This window comes from Callorhinus ursinus, unplaced genomic scaffold, assembly GCF_003265705.2.
Source record: "Callorhinus ursinus isolate GAN/ISIS: 27379988/994484 unplaced genomic scaffold, GSC_fseal_2.0 scaffold2, whole genome shotgun sequence".
Classification (NCBI taxonomy): Eukaryota; Metazoa; Chordata; class Mammalia; order Carnivora; family Otariidae; genus Callorhinus; species Callorhinus ursinus.
Window position 1 is genome coordinate 18,357,859 of NW_027397064.1, and position 24,836 is coordinate 18,382,694.

The window sequence follows — 24,836 nt, forward strand, 5'->3', positions numbered from 1 at the left end:
CCATTCTGCACAACACTCCCTAAGCTGTTTGCCCTGGCATGGGCTTGTCTTTTTCTAATTTACACAGTTTCTGTATGGGCTTTTGCAGCCTTGGCTTTAGGCACTTTATTTTCAATGACATGTCCCTAAGGATGAGAGAGAAACGAAGAACACAATGTCTGGGATGAAGTTGCAACATACTCTAGAAAATTAAGAACAGCTTGTCTGTTCTTATAGACTCTTAGAAGATGGCATCAAGAGTGAGACAAGCTTCCTCAGTTGGCCCTCAGGAATTTAGTCTGTGTTTCCTGTTGCATCCCAGCTGGTCTCATTCACCAGAGCATGGCCAGTTAGAAGTAACTTAGAGAAGGAGTGGGATTTGCATTGAATTCTAAATGGAATTCTCTTGCACAAGAGATTTCTTTTTTTCTGAACTTGAAAAGCCAATTCTGCCTTTCTGTGGTCACTGGAGAGGATCACTAAGAATGCTATTAATTCAGCTTCGACCCTCTCATTTTATAAGAAAATGAACTTGGGGAGGGGAAATGACATTCTGCAGGCGCTGTAGCTCTTTAGTTGCAGACTATCGGTCCAGTGTTTTGACTCCATCATGCTTCAGTGGCACTGAAGCACTAAAATTTTATCTGGATGGTGAAGTAGTGTTGAGGAAAGGATGCTAGGGAGGGAGCAATGGCATTTTTTCCAGCAGTCCCAGCTCATCCTCTTCGTGACAATCCCAGGAGAGCACTGGCAGTGCGTGTGCTTTTCCCTCCTTGGCTCCAAGTAAACTTTTGAACTCCCAGGGCAGGATCCACAGAGGCCACAGGGAGCAGACAGAACCATGCCTTTGATGTAGTTCCAGAGAGAGGCCACTCTCCTTGACCAGTGGCTGGAGTTTTTACTTGATGTAGACATTTCCCGTCTTTCCTTTGCTTAAAAACATCCCTGCAGGAGATAAAGTATTATACATTTATAGCTTTGGCTTGCCAAGAACAGCCCCTTAGCTCATCTCATAAATCCCACCAAACCTCCCTCCGGTAGCAAGTCATGGTCAGTCCTGCCAAACTTGGGGCAGAGCAGCAGTCACTGATGGGCCAGCCCAAGGCCAATTAGTAGAGCCACTCTGCATCCTTGGGAGGGTGAGTCTCCTTGTCCTTCCTGCCCTCTGAACTTTGAGTCACAACATTCCCATAAGCAGTCAACAATTATCTCCACAGATAATTTATATTCATCCTTTCTCTCTTTCTCCTTCTCCCTACCCCACCCACCTTTCCACCCTACTTTGTCATTCTAAGTTTACATTAAATGCAAGCTCTTTCTAGTCACTGGTTCAGAAGTCTCAGGCCAGGCTCATGCCTCCTTAGTCAAATCATAGTACTTAACATTTATAGATGAAAGCTATCTTCTTAGCCAGCCATGAGACTTGGGTAGATATTTCCTCTGTGCTAGCTGGGTGTCTCTACCTGCCTTATAGAGAGTTGGGAGTTCCAGGGCCCAGAGCAGGTGGGAAGACAGGGAGGCAGCTCTGTCTTCTCTTTATACTCTCTCTTCTGCCAGCCTTGGGCATCCGCTACAGGTTGTCTCGGGTCTTATCCAGTTGTAAGTTGAACCAACACAACTGATTTCTCTAATTCCAAAATATTTTCCTCTTTGCATGCTCTTCTTAGCCTCTCTTTTCCAGGTGTTCTTCCTTGTGCTGTATGTCAAACTTGGTTCTCTTGTTACTCTCTATTAGGAAGCTCCACCTGCTTCCCTATGCTTTCTCTCTCCTTCTCCATCTTTCTCTTCCCTTCCAATCTTTCCAGCTCATAGGACAACAGATGTAGCACAATGTCATTAGCAGAGTAACTTTAAAGGTCAAGCCACCGCCGCGGATGACTGGAGAAGTCCTGCTACAACAACAATGGCTGTCACCGCGTTGGCCGCCCGGGTCCGGCTGGGCGTGTGGGGCGTTAGGGCCATACAAGCCCGAGGCTTCAGCTCCCAACGGTCAGACTCCAGTGTGGGCTCGATCCGGGAGGCAGGGGGGGCCTTCGGAAAGAGAGAGCAAGCTGAAGAGGAACCATACTTCTGAGCACGCACTAAAGAACAACTGGCAACCTTGAAGAAACACCATGAAGAGGAAATCACCCATCATATAAAGGAAATTGAACATCTGCAGAAAGAAATTGAGCGGCACAAGAAGAAGATCAAACATCTAAAACATGATGATGATGATTAAACATACACACTTCCCATAGCATAGCTACATATCAGTGCCCGCTGCTATGGAAGCAGAGTTGTGGTTTTATTAATATCTTATCTGTGTACTGCCAACAGATTATAATAAATTGTCATCAGTAAAAAAAAAAAAAAGGTCAAGCCAATACTCTCAGGTTATGGGAGAAGAGTCTGAGACCTGGAGGGGTGAAGTGTCTTTCCTACTGTCATCTGGATAGTGGATGCCAAAGCAACAAATAAATCCCACCATGCCTTACTCCTTAACCAATGCTCTTTCTATGATACCACACTGCTTATCCTTTTCTTTTGCTTTCAAGAATTCATCCCTAATGATTGCTTTTTGCCCAAACTTCTATCTTGGCCCTTTTTAGTTTTTTACATGTATTTCCAATTTTTGTGGACCCTGAAGTGGGAGGAAATGGGAGAAATCCAAGGACCCAAGTTGGACAGCTTTGCCTTGATCACTAGGTGGTTAGGTTTGGAAATTTGTTCCAAAGCCAAGTCACATCTTTAGTATGAGACCATAAGTATGGGTCCCTTGCTGCTTATGTGTTCCTGGGAGGGTGAACGGTGATGTGATTACCTTCTCACTCTGGTGCTTGAATGGAACAAATGCTGAGACATATTGCTTAGATAAAGGAGAAAACAGACATATTGTTCCTTTCTGAGCCACCCAAGGAACACAGCTGTAACCCTTTCTCTTGGAAAGAAAAATCAAAGATTTCCAAGTAATCAGAGGACACATGATTTATTTTCTCTCTGGGAATGACACATGCCTTGTCCCTTGCTCTTTCTTCTCAAGAAACAACATCTCAGTTCTGGGTACTGCTGTGCAGCATGATCCGTGCTGCTTCTAGGGAAGCCAAAGATGACAGAGCAGAGAGAGACAGAGACAAAGACAGAGAGAAATACCTTATTTCCTGAGCACACAGGAGACCAGCTGAGTGCTGCAGAGGGTTCACTTTTAGTGGCTCTGTGGACAGGGCAGGGACAAGCTCCTAGCCAGGTAAGAAGGTTCCAATGAGGTAAGAACCAACCTCCTCTGAGGGAAAGGCTGGTAGGGGGATTTTCCATGTCTTTGTCATGTCTTGCTTTGGGCCTAACATCCTGCAGGCCATTTTACGCCAGGTGCTGAATGTCGTATTCCCTGGGGCCAAGGGTCCCAAAGAGCCCTTTGGAGATCAGTATCTCCCAGGAATGTGGCAAGCTTTTGAGGATCCTGCATTTTAGAGCAACCCTAGCCAGTGGTCAAGTTCTCTGAAAGGTAAGGTAATTCCATCAGTGTGTGGGCACCCAACCCGGTCAGTCTGGGAGTCTGCATGAGATAATAGAACACTGACCTGTTTGAGCCATACTGACCTTCAGATTTCTTTCTCAAGTCACTTGCTATCTTTGTGGGCTTGGGTGAGCTTCTATAAGACTCAGTTTCCTCATCTGTAACACAGGGCTAATAATTCTAACTTACTGGGGCTAGGGAGAGGAAAAAGTGGGTTTGTAAGTACCTGGAGTTGTGTCTGGCCCCCAACAGGTGCACAGTCAGTTTTAATTTTGTTGTCCCCAATGCCACTTCAGCTCTTCTACCTAAAACATCTCTGAAAACAACCTGAGTTACCTGGGGTCCAACAATCTTGAACTCTCTAGTAACTTTGTTTTCTGCCTTTGAAGAGTCATAAGGAAAAAAAAGCAAAACCAAATCACAGCCCTTAAGGACCATTACAGAGTCATAAGCATTTGGGTAAGGGCCTGAGATGCCTAGATTCTGCCCTGGCTCTTTCCTCCTCCCTGTGTGACCCTGGGCAAGCCTCTTCTGATGTGTGGGCAGGGGTTGGTTCTTTCTTCCCCAACTCTGGGATTCTCTCACTCTAACTTCTAGATAGTAAGGGACTTGGATTTCTTCTGCCAGCTACTTAATCAGCAAAGAAAGATTTATTGAGGTTTGCTTTACTGTACTGAATGAAATTAGAAGGTGAAATCAGTTGAAGGGTACATGCACCCCAATTTTATAGCAGCAAGGTTTATAAAAGCCAAAATGTGGAAGGAGCCCAGATGTCCATCGACAGATGAATGGATAAAGCTGTGGGGTGTGTGTGTGTGTGTGTGTGTGTGTGTGTGTGTAATGGAATATTACTCAGCCATCAAAAGAATGAAGTCTTGCCATTTGCAATGACGTGGATGGAGCTAGAGTGTATTGTGCTAAGTGAAATAAGTCAGACAGAGAAAGACAATTGTCATATGATTTCACTCATATGTGGAATTTAAGAAACAAGACAGATGAATATAGGGGAAGGGAAGGAAAAATAAAATAAGATGAAAACAGAGAGGAAGGCAAACCATAAGAGACTCTGAACTCTAGGAATTAAACTGAAGGTTGCTGGGAGGGGTGGTGGGTGGGGAGATGGGGTAACTGAGTGATGGACATTAAGGAGGGTACCAATGTAATGAGCACTGGGTGTTATAAGCAACTGATGAATCACTAAATTCTACCCCTGAAACTAATAATACACTATATATTAACTAAATTGAATTTAAATAAAGAAAAAGAAAGAACCTGGTATGCAATTATAAAAACAAATGAAGGTGGAATCCGGCATTTTAGACAAGATTTCAAAGTAGTTAATCCCAAGTAAGCATCTTAGATGACCCTGAACAAAGGTTTATTATTATCTATTGCTTGCAGGTGGAATTTTCTGGGTGGCTAGGCTACTTTGTGTTGAATTGATATAATCCCTATGTTACAGGGAGTTTGCAATCTAACAAAGATGGTAAAATACAAATCCTTCCATGGCTTTCCATTTTCGCCAAATCCTTTGCACAGCCTACAAGACCTTCATTATGAGGCCTCTGCTTACTTCTCTCTCTCTCTGCTCCAGCTCCCCTGGATTCTTTGTAATTCTTGTGCCTCTCTCTCCTCTCCCACAGCCTGGAATGCCCTCCTCTGATTCCCCCAGATAACTCATAATTCATTTCTGAGATCTCAGCTTTGATGTCCCTTTCTCCAGAAAGCTTCCCCATCCATCACACCCCTCAGCTTCCTCTGAATTGGCTCTGATGGCACCTGTACTTTTCACTCTTACCATAATTATGATTAGATCACTTATCGTGTACTGTTATTTAATGTCTGTCTCCCCTTCTTGAACTTCAGCTCCATGAAGGTAATACTTGTCTTCAACATCCTGGTAACCTCAGTAAGCAACACAGTGCTTTGCCATTGTAGAAACTTAATGGATATTTATTGTATGAATGAATGAATATGTAAGGTTAAATTTCACTGCAAGAGCTGAGTTATCACGTTAGATAATATTGCTGGGCACCAAGCAATGCCTGATACATTGTCTGACTGGTGTAAATAGTGGAATAGATGTAGAATGCTCTGAGTTCAGGGATGTGGAGATCACTGTAAATTGGGCAGGCTTCCTGGCTGCAGATCCTAAACGGGTGTGACCCCCTACATTCCTCTCACATTCCGGTTCATCAGGGTTTAAATCTACAGACAACTCTGCCCAGATTCTTAGGATGTTTCCATGGGCCAGAATACCAACATGAGTAAGCACTGCCACCGTTGTGCTAAGTTTATCCAACAGCAGATGCTGCAGTGTATTGGTTGGAATTTGTTGATCTCTTATCATCGCAAGGTCCGAGTCCATGTTCCAGCAGCTGTTTCTGGTATATTCTTAGGGTCATACTTCTGGGATGATGTTAATCCTCCTACTAACTTACAGTAGACAGCTAGCAGCTGGTGTGCCATCTTAGCAGCAGCATCTTTCTGGAATAATCCACAACACCCAGGGGAGCATACCCTTCAATACTTTCTTTCTATAGATACTTCACATTAGGGCAGGCACCAGGTGGAGCCCTGAGCACTGCTGTGTACTGGGGGCAGAGAAGGGACCAACAGCGATTAGGGAAATATAAATGGAGTAGCAGATATGTCCAGTGTCTACAAAAAGGACAATCTAAAATAGGAGGCAGACCATCTGAGAATTCTTTGCCATTGTTATATGCTCAAAGTGTACCAGAGTGCTAAGTATTTCACCTAGAACTGTGAATAATACATCTTTTCATTGCTAATTACTCTTTTTTAGCTCTGTGTAAATTGGCATGGTGATTGTTCTATATATATTTTTCTTTTTTTAATTGAGATTTAATTGACATCCAACAAATTACATGTGTTTAAAGTTATAAACTGATGTTTTGACAAACATATACACCCATGAAACCATCACCACAATCAAGATAATCAACACATCCTTTACCCTCAAAAGTTTCTGCTGGTGACTTTGTACCTTCCCCTCATCCTTAAGCAGCCACCGACCTGCTTCCTGTTACTATAGATAAATTTGCACTTTCTAGAATGTTATATAAATGGAAACTTACAATATGTTCTCTTTGTTGTCTGTCTTCTCTTACTCAGGCTTTTTTTTTTTTTGATTCATTCATGATGATGTGGATATCAATAGTTTGTTTTTATTGCTGAGCAGGGTCCATTGTATGGATATAATATGATTTGTTTATCTATTCATCTGTTCATGGATGTTTGGGTTGTTATAGTTTTTGGTTATTACAATAAAGCTGCTATGAACATTCATGTACAAATTTTTATATAGATATGTGCTTTAATTTATATTCGGTAAATATCTAAGAGTGGAATTAGAGTGACTGAATCACATGTTTAATTTCTTAAACTGCCAAACTGATTGCCAAAGTGATTGCACCATTTTATATTTCCACTGGCAGTGTATGAGAGTTCCAGTTGCTCCACATCCTTGTCAGCACTTGATAGGATCAGTCTTGAATTGTAGCCATTCTAATGGTAGGGTAACAATATGTTGTTGTGGTTTTAATTAGCATTAAGTTAATTAGCATTTTAATTTGCACTAAAGACTAATGATTAACTTGGTATCTTTTCATGCACCTATTTGCCATTTGTATATCTTTTTTGGTAAAGTGTCTGTCAATCTTTTGCCCATTTACTTTTTTTTTTTTTTTTATTAGTGGGTTTGAGAGTCCTCTACCTAGTCTGGATACAATTCCTTTACAAGGTATGTGATTTGAAAATATTTGCTTCCAGTCTATCACTTGTCCTTTATTCCCTTAACTGTGTCTTTCAAAGTATAGAGATTTTAAATTTTGATGAAGTCTAATTTATCACATTTTTTAAAAATGGGTCACACTTTTGGTGTTGTATTTAAATATTTATGGCAAATTTTTTTCCTGTATTTTCTTTTAAAAGTTTTATCATTCTACACTTACATTTAGGTCTATGATACATTTTAAGTTAATTTTTTTGTGTCTGGCATATAGTATGAATCAAAGTTGATTTTTTTACATATGGATATCCAATTGTTTCAGAATCATTTATTGAAAAGATTATATTTTTCTCTACCAAATTGATATTGTACCTTGTCAAAAATCAGTTCATATACATATGGGCCCATTTGTGAACTTCCTCTTCTGTTTTGTTGATCCATGTGCCTATCTTTATGCTAACATGATACTGTATGGATTACTTCAGCTTTATATTAAGTCTTGAAGTCAGGGAGTATTAGATTTCCAATTCTGTTTTCTTTTTCTTTTTTACATTTTCATACAAATTTTAAAATAAGCTTGCTACTATAATAATAAATTTTTAAATAAATAAACTTGCTGCATTCTACAGAATAGTCTGCTAGGATTTTGATCTGAAACACACTGAATCTATAGGCAAATTTGGGAAAGAATTGATAATCGTGATAATATTTAGTCTTCTGAACCATGAACAAGGTATATAGCTCCATTTATTTAGGTTTTCTTTAATTTCTCTCAGCAATGTTTTTTGGTATAAGCATTGCACATATTTTCTCAGATGTATGCCTTAGTATTTGATATTTTTTTGATGCTGTTGTAAATGGCATTATTTCTTAATTTCACTTCTGATTGTACATTGTTACTACATAAGAATACAATATTGTATATTCATCTTGTTTCTTGCAATCTTGCTAAACTCACTTACAAGTTCTACTATTTGTGTGTGTGTGTGTGTGTATAGATTCCAAGGGATTTTCTACATAATCATGTCATCTGCAAATAAAGACGGTTTTTTACTTCTTCCTTTACAGTACAGATACAATCTACGTGCTTTTAATTTATTTTTCTTGCCTTATTGTACTGGCTAGAATTTCCAGTAGAGTGTGGAATAGAAGTGCTGAGAATAGACATATTGTTTTGGTTTTGATCTTAAGGATAAAACTTTAATATTTTACCATTAAGTAATGTCTTACTATGGTTTTGGCATCTGGGTCATGCTAGCCTAGTGAAACAAACTGAAAAATATTCCCTCCTCTTCAAATTTTTGCAAGAGATTGAGTAGAATTGGTATTCTTTCTTCCTTAAATGTTTAGTAGATGTCACCAGGGAAGATGATTATGCTTAGAGTTTCCTTTGGGGGAAAATTTTTAGCCACCAATACATTTTCTTTTATAGAATAGAGCTATTCAGGTTATTTTTTCTTGAATGAACTTTGATAGTTTTTGCCTTTCAAGAAATTTCTCCATTTCATCAAATTTGTCAAAATCATTTGAATGAAGTTGTTCATACCATTCTCTTATTATCTTCTTAATATACATAGAATCAGAAATAATGTTACCTTCCTGATTCCTAATATAGGCAATTGTGTTTTATTGACTTTCTTGAAGAACTAGCTTTTGGTTTTATTGTTTTTCCCTATGATTTTTCTGTTTTGTACTTCCTGGAGTTACATAATATTCTTTGTTGTTTCCTTTTCTCTGCTTACTTTGGTTTTAATTTGCTTTTCTTTTCTAGTTTCTTAAGGTAAAAGATGAAGAATACTAGACAGCTATCTTGTTATTATGCCCTTCAATTTGAGTTTGTCTGATGTTTTCTCATGATTAGGAGTTACGGATTTTTGGGAAGAATACCACAGAGGTGAAGTGCCCCTTTATCGCATCATACTAGCATCTATATGTTACCAACATGACTTATTACTGGTGAAGGTGGTTACTTATTACCTTACTTGGATAAGGTAGTATCTGTCAGGTTACTATTTTTCTTTTCTGATATTCTATTTGTTAGAAATGAGTCACTAAGTTTAATGGACACTAGAGGAGAAGGGAATTAAACTCCACCTCCTGGAGAGAGGAGTATCAAAGAATTTGTGGACATAGGTGAAAACCACTACAGTTTATAATAAACATTTACTATATTTATTATATATTTGGGAGATGTCTTAAGACTATGTAAATATTCTGGTTCTCCTTAAATTTTTCACACTAATTTTGCCATTCATCCATGGATTTTGCCTGCACTGACTTTGGTGTTGTAATGGTGACTTTATATTTCTCTGATTCCTTCTACATGCATTATTTGGAATTTTTCTGTTAGAAGTATTTGTCCCTTCTCCTTTACCTATGTATTTACTCAATCATTTGTTCATAGCAGTATGGACTCATGGATATTTATTTTATCCTACTGGTTGATTTTTGAGTACATTGTATAATATTCTGTACAACATTCTCTACTTTTCCTATAAGAGATCTCAAGACACTTTATACATCAGATAATTTGACTCATCCCTGTTGAGTGTACTCAACCTCTGTGGAGTATATCTGTAAATACATTGCCATGAGATACAGGACATTGAAAATACATAATTCTCATGAAATGATTTGGCTGTCCAAACTTTACTTATACACATAAGTGAACAGAAACCTCATTCTTTTCTTTTCACAACTGCTTTTACTCTAAATTCCTAAGGCCAACTCTCAAAATCTCAACAACATCCACAGATTGTTATAATCCTGTCTCTGTTGCATGTGGACACACATCCTGAAGTTGACTGGTCTTCATTGTGTTTTGGGGGAAGGATAGGTAGTAACAGAGTTTGAAGGCAGGAGAAAGAGAAAGAGGGTTTATCTTGATCAACACAATGGATCAACTGCTCTCTATCTACACACATGTAATTGAAAATAGTGGATAGATAATTTTGTGATTAGATCAGAATTTTCTTTTTTTTATTATGTTCAATTAGCCAACATATAGTACCTCATTAGTTTTTGATGTAGCGCTCAACAATTCATTAGTTGCGTTTAACACCTAGTGCTCATCACATCATGTGTCCTCCTTAATACCCATTACCTGGTTACCCCATCCCCTCACCCCCCTCCCTTCTGTAACCCTCAGTTTGTTTCCCAGGGTCCAGAGTCTCTCATGGTTTGTCTCCCTCTCTGATTTTTTCCATTCAGTTTTCCCTCCCTTCTCCTATAGCCCTCTGTGCTTTTCCTTATATTCCACATATGAATGAATTTTCATTGTTTTTCCAAAGAAAAAATAAAATCAGGCAGAGAAGAAATAACAGGGAGGGTGATTTAACCTGAAATATAAAACCTCTTACTATTTGACAGCTTTCTACCTTGCTACTTGATATCAAGAATTTTCATGTCTGAGCTTTCTCTTCACTAGACTGTGGGTGAGTTCTCTGAGCTAACCGGTTTATCTGAACATGGCTCTCCAGCTAAGGCTTCCAGCTCCTGGTAACTCTATGAGAAAGTGAAAACTATATAGTTTATCATGTGGTGGCATTACCTACCCAGATTCATATAACTGTGTTGGCTGAGATTCTTTATTGAGTTGGTCTACTTTTTTGCTAGCATGTCTGAATTGAACAGTGCTTTTGGCACCGATTAGACCCCATCAGATGTCCTTAGCAGTTGTACCTTTATGAAGCAGAAGGGGACCAAGCGGGGCTTCTGGGCTTCTGAATGATCCCATTCATTCCACAGAGGCATTACTTCCTGCCTCACAGCCTCCCCAAAGAAAGCTCTTTCCATTTCCTCTCTGGTTCTTCATGGTTCTATAACTTTAGCTTTTCATTTCCCCACCACGTGGGTCATTTCCAGTCTAAGTTTATTTAGGCCCAGTGTATTTCTCCATATACATGTGTACACTGGGTTTTTTAATGTGCTCAGTTTCCTCTCCTCACCAGCTGCCTTTTTCTATGGATTACAGTGTTTGCACTCAAACAGGAAAGAAATCTGTTCTCTTTATTTCTGGGGCAGCCACCTGCCTTCAGTCTCCAGAGCTCCTCTGTTATATTCTTGATTTGGGGTAAACTGTAGAACTGGATATGGTGGAACAGAATTTTAGAGTCATTTACCTGAGCAGTTTACATCCTTTGGACCTCTCCTAGCTCGCTCTCTGTATCTCCAGTAAGGTTCCAATTCTTTTTTCTGAACTCTCTGGCTCATAAATTTCAACTTATGTGTGAGCTCTGTGTCCACTTCTTTGTTTGCTTTGACTCACACCAGAGGGGTAGTTAGAGCAGATGAGTAGTCCATTATGAGTGTTTTAAAATACATACATGCATTCATTTACATTTTTTTGTTGGCATTGATGAAGCAGAGAGGAAGCACATATCATGAGCAGATAATCCTAATGTATTCAATTATTTATTCAAAAGCCATTTTCAGGGCAACTAGCATCATCACATAGCCATTACTGTGACTATAAGGTCACTACCATGAACTCATTCATGAAGTCAACTGTGCAGCAAACATTTGTTGAGAACCAATTATGTGCCAGTCGCTACTTAAATTTCCAGAATGGCAAGGATGAACAAGACAGGGAAGTATCCCTGTCCTTAAGAACTCATATTCTAGTGTATCAGGCAAAGTGTCAAGGAATAAAGCTAACACTTGGGTACTTCATATAATACATTAAACTCATTAAATTCTTACTAACATCCTATAAGGTATATAGATGTTTTTATATTACCTTCTCAAGATCCTCTAGTTCTCCCACCTGGTCCCTTTCTCACTATCTTTATCTGTTGTGGAGTTCACATGGATGACACAGACATGCAATCAAATATGCTGTGAAATATGCACCAAATAGAGATATGGTCAGGATGCTAAGGGTCAGGAAGGAGACATTGTTCACTGCCCTGGAAGGTAAGTCTCCTCAAAGTTTATTGTGCATAAGGATTACTTGGGAAGTTTGCTGAAAATTTTAATGCCTTGCCTTTAGTCTTGGAGATTCTGATTCAGTACATTTAGGGTGGGAAGCAGGGATCTGTGTTTTAGCAAATACCCTGAGTTATTCTAATGGAAAGAATCTTCAGGTCACTTTGACAAAGAGTGGTCTAGGAGTACGTAAGACTCCTGGGTCATACAGGTGACTCCTTTAGGAGCTCTATGTGGCCAGATTAGTTTCTTACTGATATTCTGATGCATGAAATCATTGCCAGATGGATTTATTTACCCATTTCTTGATTTTTTTTTCTGGATATCACTATCACTTAATACCTTACTGTGAATTATATCATCAACTGCACTAATCTTTGACAGAAGAAATGAAGGCAGCATAAAACACAAAGGTAAAGAATAGTGGGGAAAGGCAAAGACCCAATTCCCAGGACTCATGAGAGAAAAAGTGTGAGGCTCTGCATGAGACTTTTCTCACAAGTCACTCCTTCATGGCTACATCCAAACAAGTCAAGTATACAGAGACTAGCTCATTGCCCCTCGTCTCATTTCTTCTGCCTGAGACCTACTTCATGCACCATTCCTTCTTCTCTGAATTCTTTCTTCTCTGACTGGACATCTCTCAGAACTCTGTCTCCTTGGAGCCTTCCCAGACTTCCAGACAAAACTTTACCTCTTCACATCATCTCTCAAGATTCCCAGGCCCTTTGTGTGTAGGGCTGAGCATGTGTTCCTGAGTATGCTATTGATTATAGGTATGGCTCTTAGCCCACCAACTCAGGTGTGCAAAAATACTGTATTTATTTTCTCTAAATTAGCAAAAACACAAATCTGATTCCTCATCTCTTCAGACACCAATTTGGAAATTCACTCTGCAATCCTGGGGCTCCCCCGACAGGAAGGTCCCAGGGTCTTATGAGCACCAGAACTTTGGGGAGGCCCTTCTAATCATGGACAATGATCTACATTGGTTAGGGCTTCCTGTCATCCCTTCATGGTGCTACTTCCAGCCTGGTTGCTCTGCTGATTTGTGTCACACAGAACATCGAGACATTGTGGAGGCTGGACACCCATTGCATGAAGACTAGGTCCCTTTGGTCTCACAGGTATTCTCTCCGAGTTTTTATATACTATCTCCAAATAGTGCTACCAAGGAAGAGGGCATGGCACTTCACTTATGGTGGGAGCTAGAACAATCAGTTTGGATGGGTTTTGTTTGGAGGTAAAATTGAAAGCCAACTTCTTTTGTCTTTTTGTATAAGTCACTGATGGGAGAAATGTTAAGGACTTGTGTCATTTTTTTGCAGTTAGAGAAAAAGGAAATGATTTTTTTTGGCTGCTTTTTTTTGGGAAAATTTGACATTGAAATCTTACTATATAACAGGACTTGGACTATGCTATCTTATCTAATCTTTATAACACATTTAGAGAGAGATAGCAACCTCTAGGTTTTGCAATTAGAGGGGAAGAACAAGGGACTGAGAGTACAGAATTTGTCTAATGCAAAAAAAAATAGGTACAGAAAAGTGAAGTCAACGTGGGTCTCTTGGCTCTGAGACCAATATTTGTCTTCCCACATCATATGGATCTATCTGCCATTGCTGTATATTTGACTAAAAGGATTATTTCTCTAAAACCCCCTTTCTTTAGGGAGCAGTGTGCATTTAGATTGCTAAACTGCTTTCCCATTTATGATGACAACTGTAAAACACCTTTAATATTTAGAAAATGAAATCTTAGCAGATGTTTAGGAGTTTCATTTAAGAGTTTCTTTGGTCTTTTGCTTATAGGTTTAAAGAGTCTAAGAAAAATCAACTTTTGAAGGTTACATCCTAAATTGCCATAACCACTGAACATCATCCTCTACCTTTGACTCCTTTTCCTGAAGTAAAATGTATAATTTGTTTTAAAGTAAACGTGGTTTATGTACACAATGGAATATTATGCAGCCATCAAAAATTGACATCTTGCCATTTGCCATTATGTGGATGGAACTAGAGGGTATTATGCTAAGTGAAATAAGTCAATCAGAGAAAGACAATTATCGTATGTTCTCACTGATATGAGGAATTTGAGAAACAAGACAGAGGATCATAGGGAAAGGGAGGAAAAAATGAAATAAGATGAACCCAGAGAGGGAGACAAACCATAAGAGACTCTTAATCTCAGGAAACAAACTGAGGTTTGTTGGAGTGGAGGCGGGTGGTTGGGATGGGGTGGCTGGGGGATGGACAGTGGGGGGGGTATAAGCTATGGTGAGTGCTGTGAATTGTGTGAGACAGATGAATCATAGACCTGTACCTCTGAAACAAATAATACATTGTATGTTAATTTAAAAAATAAGAAAAAATATAATTTGTTATAAAAAAAGACAAAAACCTATCTTCGTGGGCAAAATGATTCTTATGTTTCGATGGAAATCCTCCCATGTCTAAAGTCATATTGGGAGAGTTAGGTCACTTTCCAGTCTGTATTCTGTCCTCCAAGTGGCCTGTGGCTAAATCAGCCCAGACTGAGGCATGCGTGACCCCATTCAACTTGAAATTCTCTAGAGGAAAAAATCCTTTAACTTTTCTTCCTCCATTATTTCACAATTCTTTATCTTAAGCATGCTTTTCTACCTGTGCAACTTACATCTTACCCACTGTGATTTCAGTGGTTTCCTCTTGATACATCTTCAGAAAAGATGGAGACCAGCTGGCTTCTGCTCTGCATATAATAACTCCTCTGAGACCCGAATGCTGTTATTCATTTCCTTACCTTTAATGGAAGACATTTTTGCTGGACATTTTGGAGGTTTCACCGGATACAGTTTTTAATAAAATATCCATAAACTGGAGGAAAGCCACCAGATAGGAGATGACCTCTCTTGGAACCAAACCATCATCAGGACCATAAAATTCAAAGGCAGAACCCATCTGAAGGAGTCCAGGCTGCTGGGATAGCCACCTTTTTTTCATTTTCTTTTTTAACAAGTCAGTGTTTTATTCTAACCATTGTGGTTAGAACCATCAAACAATGGCAAGATATTGGCACTATTGATATGTACTCTCAAGTAACTAACTTAAAATCAAAGGGAAATAGGTTTAGATATGAGGAAATCACAGCAAGGAGAACAAAAGAAGATGTAGGCATTGTCCATTTGTATTTTGGTTCTTGTTACTTCCAATATTCAATCATCTAACAACTTATTCTGTCCCATGGTGTCCCAGGCACTGCCCAAGGCACTGGGGCTACAGCTGTGACAAACAAGTCATTATAATTATTATCCCCTTAGAGTAAATATCAAATTCCCTCAAACAAATCTTGTTAATTACAATCCCTGCCACTTAAAACTCTTTAAGCCAAGATAGGAAGATTGATATAAATCCATTGAAAGAAAGTAAAAAAAAAAAAAAGAAAAATATTAAAAAAGATGATAGGCAGCATAATCTTTGAAGAACCTTAGAATGAAACACCAGACTCTTACAACTGGTGGTGGGGGTAACTTTGGTAACTGTAAATGCAAAGTCCTGAGGTCTTGGTGTCTTCAAGGAAAGGCAAGGAGAGAAATGTTCTGGGAGTACTGTCAGAGAGGGAGCAATGGTGGGAGATGAGGTCAGAGAAAGCCAGAGGTGGGGCTGCTAGGGTCTTGCAGACCAAATTACAAACTTGGGACACTTTTGGAAGCCACACACAAGAAGGGGATGTTTAGGGCCCCCAAGAGGGCAGAGACTTGGCTGTCTCCTCAGCTTATACAACAATGTCTGACTTGTAAAGGGATCAATGAATATTTCTTACATTGATGGGTGCATTTGTGCTCATCTTCTGATGCGCACCCTCTCAAATGCTTTCTTTCTTGTCAGGCACCTTCTTTAAAGAGGCAGGGGATTGAAAGCATCCCTCTTAAGCTGCCAGGCCATTGGGCAAGACTAGCACCTCCTTTGAGGTACGTTTTACATCTATCCTTACAGCCCTGAGACATTTGCTTCTAAAGGAGCTTCTTCATCTCATGGCTCACGTGAAATTGTGTGGAGGTCAACAGTAAAGCACGTACCACGCTCCTCATGCTGAGCCAAAGCTGGAGTATAAGTGGCAGCTGCTCTCTCTGTCACAGCCCCCTTCCCTCAACTAGTCTGAGCCAAGCTGCTCTACAGTCTCTCCATGTAACTTTTGGTTTGAACCAAAATGTGGAACTTTATATTTATCGCCATTAAATTTCATCTTCTTGGTTCCCGCTCTTTGCCTTCTGGAGAGGGCTGAACACACTTGTTGTTTAGAACGTGGGTGAGAGGCGATGAAATCTTCAGAGCAAAGGCCTTCACGGTGTCTTCTTAGGAAATGATGGTGGTAAGAAGAACGTGTGGTAGGTGGGCAGCTGAGAGAGACAAATTAAGAAAGGTGAGGAGTTGTATAAGACAGGGCAGACTTGGAAGTCAGGTTGGTTTGCTTTAAATCCCAGCTCTGCCACCTCCTGTGAACTGGGCATGTTAAATAATCCCTCTGAACTTTGACATCAGTAAGTTGGGAATGATAGACTTCGGTGTTATTTTGACCATCAAAAGGCAAAGATGAGAATTGGCTAGCCGCATAACCCACAGCAGACCGTGACTAAAGGAGGTGGTAACTGCTGGCTGAGTTGTTAGGCAGTGTTCTAATGGGGTTCTAACACTTCTGGGATCCTTGTGCAGAAGACATTATTGTTTCCAGTTCCTAGTTGTGGAACCTGAGTCGTTAAGGATTAGTGGCAAGTAATCACTAATGAGTGATTGAATCAGGATTCAAATCCAGGCTTGTTGCATGGTGTCTACCCAAAGATCAGAGACTCTGTGATCCATCTGGAGGTTAGGGAGGCTCTAAGAGGTTTTTATAGTGGGACCGGTGGCCGAGGCTGAGGGGAGAGCCCATAGGAAGTGGGACCTCTATACACAGCAGAGCTGCCGGGATGATCCAGTGAGACCACAGAAGCAAAGAGTCAGTGCAGGGCTGGCCCCCTATAATAAGTGTAAAGAGTAAACTCTTAGGAAGTCAGGGCATTCCTTTGAGCTTGTAGTGACTTCAGGCTGTTGTATTCCTTTCTGCCCTATTCACATCTCTTGGAAAAGTTTGATCAGCCCAATTTATATTACCTGGAAATGGCTCAGCTCCCTTTGGGGTAGACTGGCTCTCTTCCAGGCAAGTGAAGCAAGAGCTGGAGGAGGTAGAGAGAAGAGCAACAAAGTCATCTTACTACACCATTATTTATGTGTGATTTACTGAACATCTAGTGTGTAGGAGGCACAATACACAGTCACATTTAATCTTCCCAGTCTCTGCACTGAACACAGGTTGTGTGACCTGTCCATGGTAGGGGCAGTCCTGGAAGTTTGACCTTAGACCCTTGGCTTCAGAAGCTCTGGTGAGGCTGGCTTAGCAAGGGGGAGGGCATGGAGAGGAGGGTGCTGCTAGATGCCAGGTCCTTGGTCTAAGCTTTGGCATGCAGAGAGCTTTTGTAAGGCTGGGCTAGAAATTGCCCTTATGAAGGGCTAGCCATTTGTACGATCTTGTGGGTCCAAGACATTGGGTGAATCATCTGACTTCATTTTTCCACTCAATATTCTCAAGCCAGTTTGGGTGGCTTATTCACACCCTGCATTCAGATTAGTCTGTTTGGACACACTAGGAGAGCATAAAAAGTCTGTATAGAAAATTAGTGATTTATGTTCTTTTTCAGAGAGAAAATGAGAGATGAACTGTTTTAGATAATTTAACACATCCTTTTCTTTCTATGCTTGGGGGAGGTTGAGTTTTATTTTAACCCCAGCATGTATCGCGGGGCTCTCACAGCTGATGTAGTAGCAGGGAATAACTTAGCAGTCCTTGAACAAAGTTATGCAGTGTGGAGGGGGGATTTTCTCTATTTCCTTATTTTCAGTTCCAGAAGAATCCAATCTTCTGTGTAGGCTGTCTGACATAGGCCATGGCCTTGTCGGTGGCTCCTTAATTAACAAAGAGCTTTTTATTTATCCAGTGCAAAGCTTGTCTTACCTCCTTCCCCCATCCGCTAAGCCAGCCATGCAAATCAGCACGTACTGAGACCTCAAAGAAATCCAGCAGTGGACTTAAAAGAATCCATGCAGCTAGCTGAAGGGAGGGGGGGGTTAATAAGCCTGGTCTCTCCTTTTCTTCTCCTTGCATTCAGTTTTTATAGAACTGTCAGTGCATTTGCTGGGGAAAAATTCTGGGGATCCCGGAGGCGGTCAGGGAGTTGGGGTACTTAGGGGTGTATTGGGAAGGTACAGGGAAGTGTGGCTTGGACCACAGCCAGTGACTGGACAATTCAGAATTTCCACAGCGGTGTGCTTGGGGAAAACACTTGGCAAAGCTACAGCCTGAAATATATAAGCCTAGTTTTTTAGCCTCCAGGGCCTCAAACTGTTTATGTTCCCTTCCCCTGGAAGACTCAGGCTAGCTTTAATCTCTCTTGCAGAGAGTCCTAGGCTAGCTGGCCCAGAGGAGCTGGGCTTTCACCTGCAGGCTCTGGCCCCCCAAATAGTTATGAAGGCCTCTTGGGCTGTCAGCCTCTCAGGGAGCAGCTCCCACTGCTCGTAGAATTAACGTTGTGACTGGCGGCCTCCATACATTCCAGAGAGGGAGGATCTACCTTCTCCAGGAGATTAGCGAGAGGACAAGGTGCCAGGTTTTCTGTGATCTTTGCTCTCAGCTGAGTAGTTAGGGAGGGAACCAGCTACAAAGACACCATGACGGTTGCCTCAGTAATCCCTTCTGAAACTCACTCATCAGAATGAGAGGAGAAAAGATGAGTAATCAACAAAGTAGAAAATGTTTCCCAAGGTCGGGACCCTGGCTCCTGTGTTTGAGTATCTTGCCTAAAAGCCTCCTTTTGCTTCTCCAGTTAAACATTAAATGGTAGAGGGAAGGGATCTAGAGCTTCTTGGCTGTCAGAGTGGTGAGCCACCATCCACTGGGTCCCCATCCACTGGGTGCCCATGGGCGGTAGAGACATTCAGTACTCACTTTTTATGCGTGTGCTCCCTTTGTCTTTAGATTAGAGCCATGGGAGTAGTTCTGGCCAACCGCTGTCATCAGAAATTATCTATGCTACTTCTGGGCCAACGCAGTGAAGAGCCACTGTGCCACCTCCATCTCCTTTTCCTCTGCTGGGGCAACTTAGAAAGGAATATGCTGAGATGGAGAGGCAACTAGATCCCTGAGTCATTGATTAGAGGAAAACCCCTACCAAGCCACCTTGGACTTCCAGTCAGTGAGAATTAAATTTTTGTTGTGTTAAGACAACAAGATTAGGAGTTGGCCAGTGCCAATCACCAGCAATAATTATCCTAATAGGTTAGTGTTGGGCTGGTTGTTTCCAGGGAAAGTATTCTAGCAAGCAACGGCTATTCTCCGGAATAGCTGGTGGAAACCTGTCTCTGCCTAGTCTTGCACTGCCTCCACAAGTTTTCACAAGCTTCCTTTGTGGGAGCCTGGAGTACTAACCAATCCCAAAAGGACATCTCTGGATTGCTGAGGTCCCTGCAGCTTGGTGATTGGAAAATACTTCCTCAAAGTCCAAAGAGCTCTTACTGAATCTATGAACATTCTGGCTGCACCAGCCACAACCAATGGATCTGATTGCTTTGATTCAGTCAACAAATATTAACTAGGTACCTACAAAGGTCCAGACAGTCTTCTGGGAGTTGGCATGTATAGTGGCATCTCGCCTCTTTCATGGCCCTGCTCCCATCCTCCTAAGATGGTGATTATATAACATGATGGAAGGCGCATACTCAGGAACTGAGCTAGGTGCTGAACCATATCAAGGACCTTCTCCAACTTCTCAAGAACCCATTAGGTAAGAATTCTTCTCTTGCTCTTACAGATAAAGAGCCTGACTTCCAGAGAGCCTCCAAGTGACAGGGCCAGGAAGTGCAGAGACTTCTCAGCTCCCAGACTCCTTAGCTTCTGTAATCTTTTCGCATACATGGGTATTCTAAGATTCCTTCCCAGATCAGTCACATGAAATTCTCGGGATGTTCTCTCCATGGTCAACTTTGTCCGGTAGACAGAGACCTTTCTTACTGGTCATGTGATAGCTGACTCAGATTCTGGCCCAAGAATCATGAAGTAAGTATGTTTCTAAGAGACATGGATATACACCCGTAGAGTCAGACATAGGACAGGGTTTGGAGAAATCTGGATGGTCCCTTGCATTCTTCTGTGATTATAGCATATCTTCCTGCTCTTTCCATTCCTCCTCCATTAGCATATTTGTTGAGGAAGAGATAGATGCTATCATCCTTTTGGATGTCTCTTTTCTATGGTCTTACCTCGTTGGTTGGCAGGAAGACTTTGTTTTCCATTCTAAATGCATTTTCTTTGATTTAGACTTTAGTAAAGAAGGAGAGAAACTGTAAATTAATCCATCAAAGGATTGCTATAAAATATGTCTGTGGCCCTGGTGTGAAGTTTTAATAATAATGATTACTGGATCAGGGATGGGGAGAAAGGTGGGAATTAAAAGAAATTTTCTAAAGTCAAAATGCATATTCTTTGAGTCAGAATGCAAGAGAAGGGAACAGACCCAAGATGCGACTAAGGAGTCATCTTTTTCCAGAGCCAAAGAAATTGCCAACTCAGTAAAACATTGCCTTTGATGCTTTTGCTGTAGGGACTTTCTCTTTAATGGGGGGTAATTAATTATCATCATCCACTCTTACTTAGTAATAATTCTTTTATAGGCACTTGGGCATTCCACTTGCTTGCCATTGTGTAATATCTAGGCTGGAGGGAAGTGGTTCTTGGGTAGATGAAAATTGCATCCCTGGAGAGCTTCTGCCTTGGGGCATATTCTCCCTAAAACTGTGACTCACCAGGTATATGGAGCTTTGAAAGCTAGACGTTTTTTGCAAGGTGTGTGGAACCCTGGGTCATCATATTCGGGATGGCCTGAGGGAGTGGGAATGAGTGGACACGACCTTGTTCTTGCTCAGGAGGCAAAAAACACCACGAGACCCTTGATGATTACTGAACAGTCATCCACGATGTGCTGGCTTCAATTCCATCTCTGTTCTACCCGAACAACACTGGGCAGATCACTTCCTGGGCTGAGCCCTCCAACCTGAACCAGGCATAGCATGTGCTTCTTCTCCTGACCTCACTCAGCTGTTCACAAAAGTGACTGAGCTCATCCAGCGGCTGAGAGTGACAGAGCTCTTCAAGGACAGGTGCAAAATAAATAGAAGCTATTAAGGTTGACCTCATGATGATTACATGCCTCGAACCAGTGTTGCAGCAACCTGCCCCTGTGCTCATGGCCTTTTCTCTGGTTACTTTTTTGGCTGAGAGTTTGTTCTTTATCATGAAGGTGGATGGTGGGAGGCAGGACAGGGAGTGGGGACTAACATTTAGAGGGCATCTCAACCGGTCCAGTACTTTGCCAGGGCATTTCATCTGTGTTTCCTTGCTGAATTTTCACCACTGCTCTTAAGGTCATACCACTTGATTTACAGACAGAGAAAGTGGGGCTCAGAGAAGTTAAATGCCACACTCAAGATCACACGGCCAAAGCTGGTGTCCATGGGGCCCGGAGGCTGGGTTGTTTCCACTCTGCAAGACCACCTTTTAGGTAGAAAAGTGAGGGCAAGAGTGAGTCAAAGCCAGGAGGAGAATGAAGTCAGCTTCACCATCCCTGTTCTTCCCATCTGTCCTATCATTTCTTTAGGATTTATTTATTTATTTTAGAGAAAGTGAGAGAGAGTGAGAGGAAGAGAGGAGAGAGAAAGAAAGAGAGTGAGTGGGATCAAGGGCAGAGGGAGAGGAAGAGAATTCCAAGCAGACTCAAAGCTGAACCCAGAGCTGGACTTGGGGCTCAGTCCCAGGGCACTGAGATCATGACCTGAGCCGAAACCAAAAGTTGGATGCTTAACCAACTGAGCCACCCAAGCGCCCCTCCCTCTGTCTTATTCCACACCTCCCTCTTTCTAACTTAAACTGTGTCCATCCCCATCAGACATGGTGAAATGTCATGGCTGACCGTCTCCAGTCCTGCCCTGCATTCCTGATGGCAACATCCCCTTCCCCTCACTCTGCCCCTCTAGCTGCAGCTAGGAGCAATGCCTGCTCACCCTCCTCCCCTCTCCCTGCTGCTGCCCCACCCAGAGCCCCGCCTTGGCTCCTAGACTTGCCAGGCTCCTGGCGACAGGGAAATCAGAGGAGAAATATGGGCTGCCAGGTCGTGTCAGGTACCTGGGACCCATCTGGGGAGATAAATGGAGTGCCATTTCTACGTTTTCTGGACCACTGAGAAGATGGAATTCCAGAGATAAATTCCCTCCCTCTCCCCACCGTTGGCTCTTGCTAATGAAGCCTGTTGATTTCAGTCTTTGAAAGGGGGTGGAGAGGGACCTTCAAGAGGGCAATGCTTCAGATGCTCCACAGGGCAGCCCAGAAGCCACACGTTTGGTGCTCAGTTCTGGAAAGCACCTGTTACTCTTTGTCTCTCCTCTTTAACTGCCATGCACGGCATTTTCCCAGCTGAAATGTGGTAAGAGAAATAATAGCTCAGGAGCCAGTACTGAACAGAGAGAAAATGCTTTATGTCTGAGAAATTGCTAATCTGTGTTCCAGCTTCTATGGGGATAGAACTGAAATGAGAGATGAGGTGTGTGTGCGTGTAAGAGAGAAGGATGGATCACTGAAGTCAGATATTAAGAAGAACTTCCAACTTGGGAGGGGTATGATGTTAGTTAGGGCTAGAGGTAGAAGGAAAAGAAGGTCATTTCTAATAGAGGTCTCAGCTCGGGGGAGAACTCAGAGGAAAGGGTTGCATTCAGAGGATAGCTTCTGGGCCAGGTTGTTTGATGGGAGATCAAATAAGGCACAGGCCACCAAGACCCCAGAGCCTGAAGGCATCATCTGGAGCAGAGTACATTCTGGACTGGATGTCTCTTCCTTTTCAATTACAATGTCATTACTGCCATCTAAATATGAGCTGCTTTATCTTGCAGGCCATGGAAGCAAATTCATACACCAGAGCAGAGCTCTTGGCTCAAATGCTTTTCTAACCTCTTAAATTCACATCATTTCTAATCTCCCAGATCCAGACGGCATAGTGGTGACCTCATGAGAAAACACTTCATATACTCTTTGTCTATGGCCACGTAACTAGCAATGGAAGCTGACTGCGTACACACTCCCTGCCTTTCCTCGTGATGCATTCACTGAAGGGTCTTCCTGAGCATCGTCTTGTATTAATCACCACAAACAGAATTCTATTTAGTGGAAGAAGCTAAAGAGGTTAAGCAATCTGCTTATACCCCGAGAATCACTGAGGAACAGAGCTGGGGTGCAAACCTGAGCACCCCAGTTCTAAGACCTGTGCTTTGAACCTGACCGTTGGAGACTTCCCCCCTTTTGAGAACCTACCCATCACATGACAGGGTTTCTGCCTAGTTACATTTTGTTCTGTTATTTATTACTGCAGAGCAAACCACCCCTCAAACATGGTGCCATAGGATTTGCTTTCCAATTCTGAATGTGAGAAATTCAGACAGGGCACAGTGGGAATGGCTCTTCCCTCTCCATGATGTCTCGGGCCTCGGCTGGGATGGCACAGATGGCTGCAGGTTGGAAGAGCCAGGCTGGGGAATCCATTTCCAAGATGGCCTCTTCATTCCCACATCTGGTGCTTTGACTGGGATGGCTGTCACCTGGGGCATCGACTAATGGTTTCTTTAGGTCATGTTGGTGGCGCAGAGGGAATTCTTACATGGAGACTCAGGGCTCCAAGAGTGAGTGCCCCAGCGAACATGGAGCTGCACCCCTTATAATTCACCTTGGACATCACCTCGCCTCCCTTCTGTTATCCACCACTGGCCAAGATGTCTCAGACTCACTCACAGCTAAGGGGAAGGGACATAGGCTCCTCCACCTTTCAATATAGGACAAAGCACTGGGTGTTATATGCAATGGATGAATAACTGAACTCTACATCTGAAACTAATGAGACACTATGTTAACTAATTGAATTTAAATAGAATAAGTTAAAAAAAATAAAACCACCATATATGTATTAAAACTCTGTGTTAGTCAGTGGGTTGAACACTTCAGATCTAACATGTCCCAGGGAAAAAGTACTTGACACATGGTTTTTTTTCTTTCCTTTTAAGATAACTTAACAGAAAGGGTTGAGATGGAGAATATGTAGGCCTTTATTTGCCTGAAGGCATCTTCTTCCTCATCACCATGGTGATGCAGTGGGGAGGCTATCAGCCCAGGACAGAAGAGCAAGTGAGCACAATCTGCCTGTGGGGTGTTGACTGAAGGAAAACCAAACAGCTCTGCCACCTTGGCTGTGGTTCAGATTCAGAATCAGCCCATCTGGTTCAGCTCTTCCATTTTACAGCTGAGAAAGCTGAGGCCCAAAGAGGAGGATAGACTTGTGTAGAGCTGTGTGGTTCAATATGGCAGCCACTAGCCATGTGCAGCTATTTAAGTTGAAATGAACTAAAATTAAAAACTTGGTTCCTCTGTCACATTGCAAGTGCTCTCCAGCTACACGTGGCTGGTGGCTACTGTATTGGACAGCATAGATATAGAGCATTCCTATTGCGGAAAGTTCTCTTGAATGATGCTGTTCTAGAGTTATACACCCAGTCTAGTCTAGGGCCGAATCCTAGTCTACAG

At 41.9% G+C, this 24,836-nt stretch overlaps 1 long non-coding RNA gene and 1 pseudogene across 1 annotated transcript in view; both read left to right on the forward strand.

Annotated features, from left to right (window-relative positions):
- The first annotated feature begins 1,845 nt into the window (after nt 1-1,845).
- Nucleotides 1,846-2,334, forward strand: LOC112835534 (ATPase inhibitor, mitochondrial pseudogene; annotated as a pseudogene).
- A 706-nt stretch (nt 2,335-3,040) lies between these two features.
- LOC141374636 (uncharacterized) overlaps nt 3,041-24,836 on the forward strand; it is a 46,460-nt gene continuing 24,664 nt past the window's right edge. Inside the window, exons 1-2 of the long non-coding RNA XR_012381676.1 lie at nt 3,041-3,205; nt 7,192-7,238. This is a non-coding gene — a long non-coding RNA (uncharacterized lncRNA). The remainder of the gene's footprint in view (nt 3,206-7,191; nt 7,239-24,836) is intronic.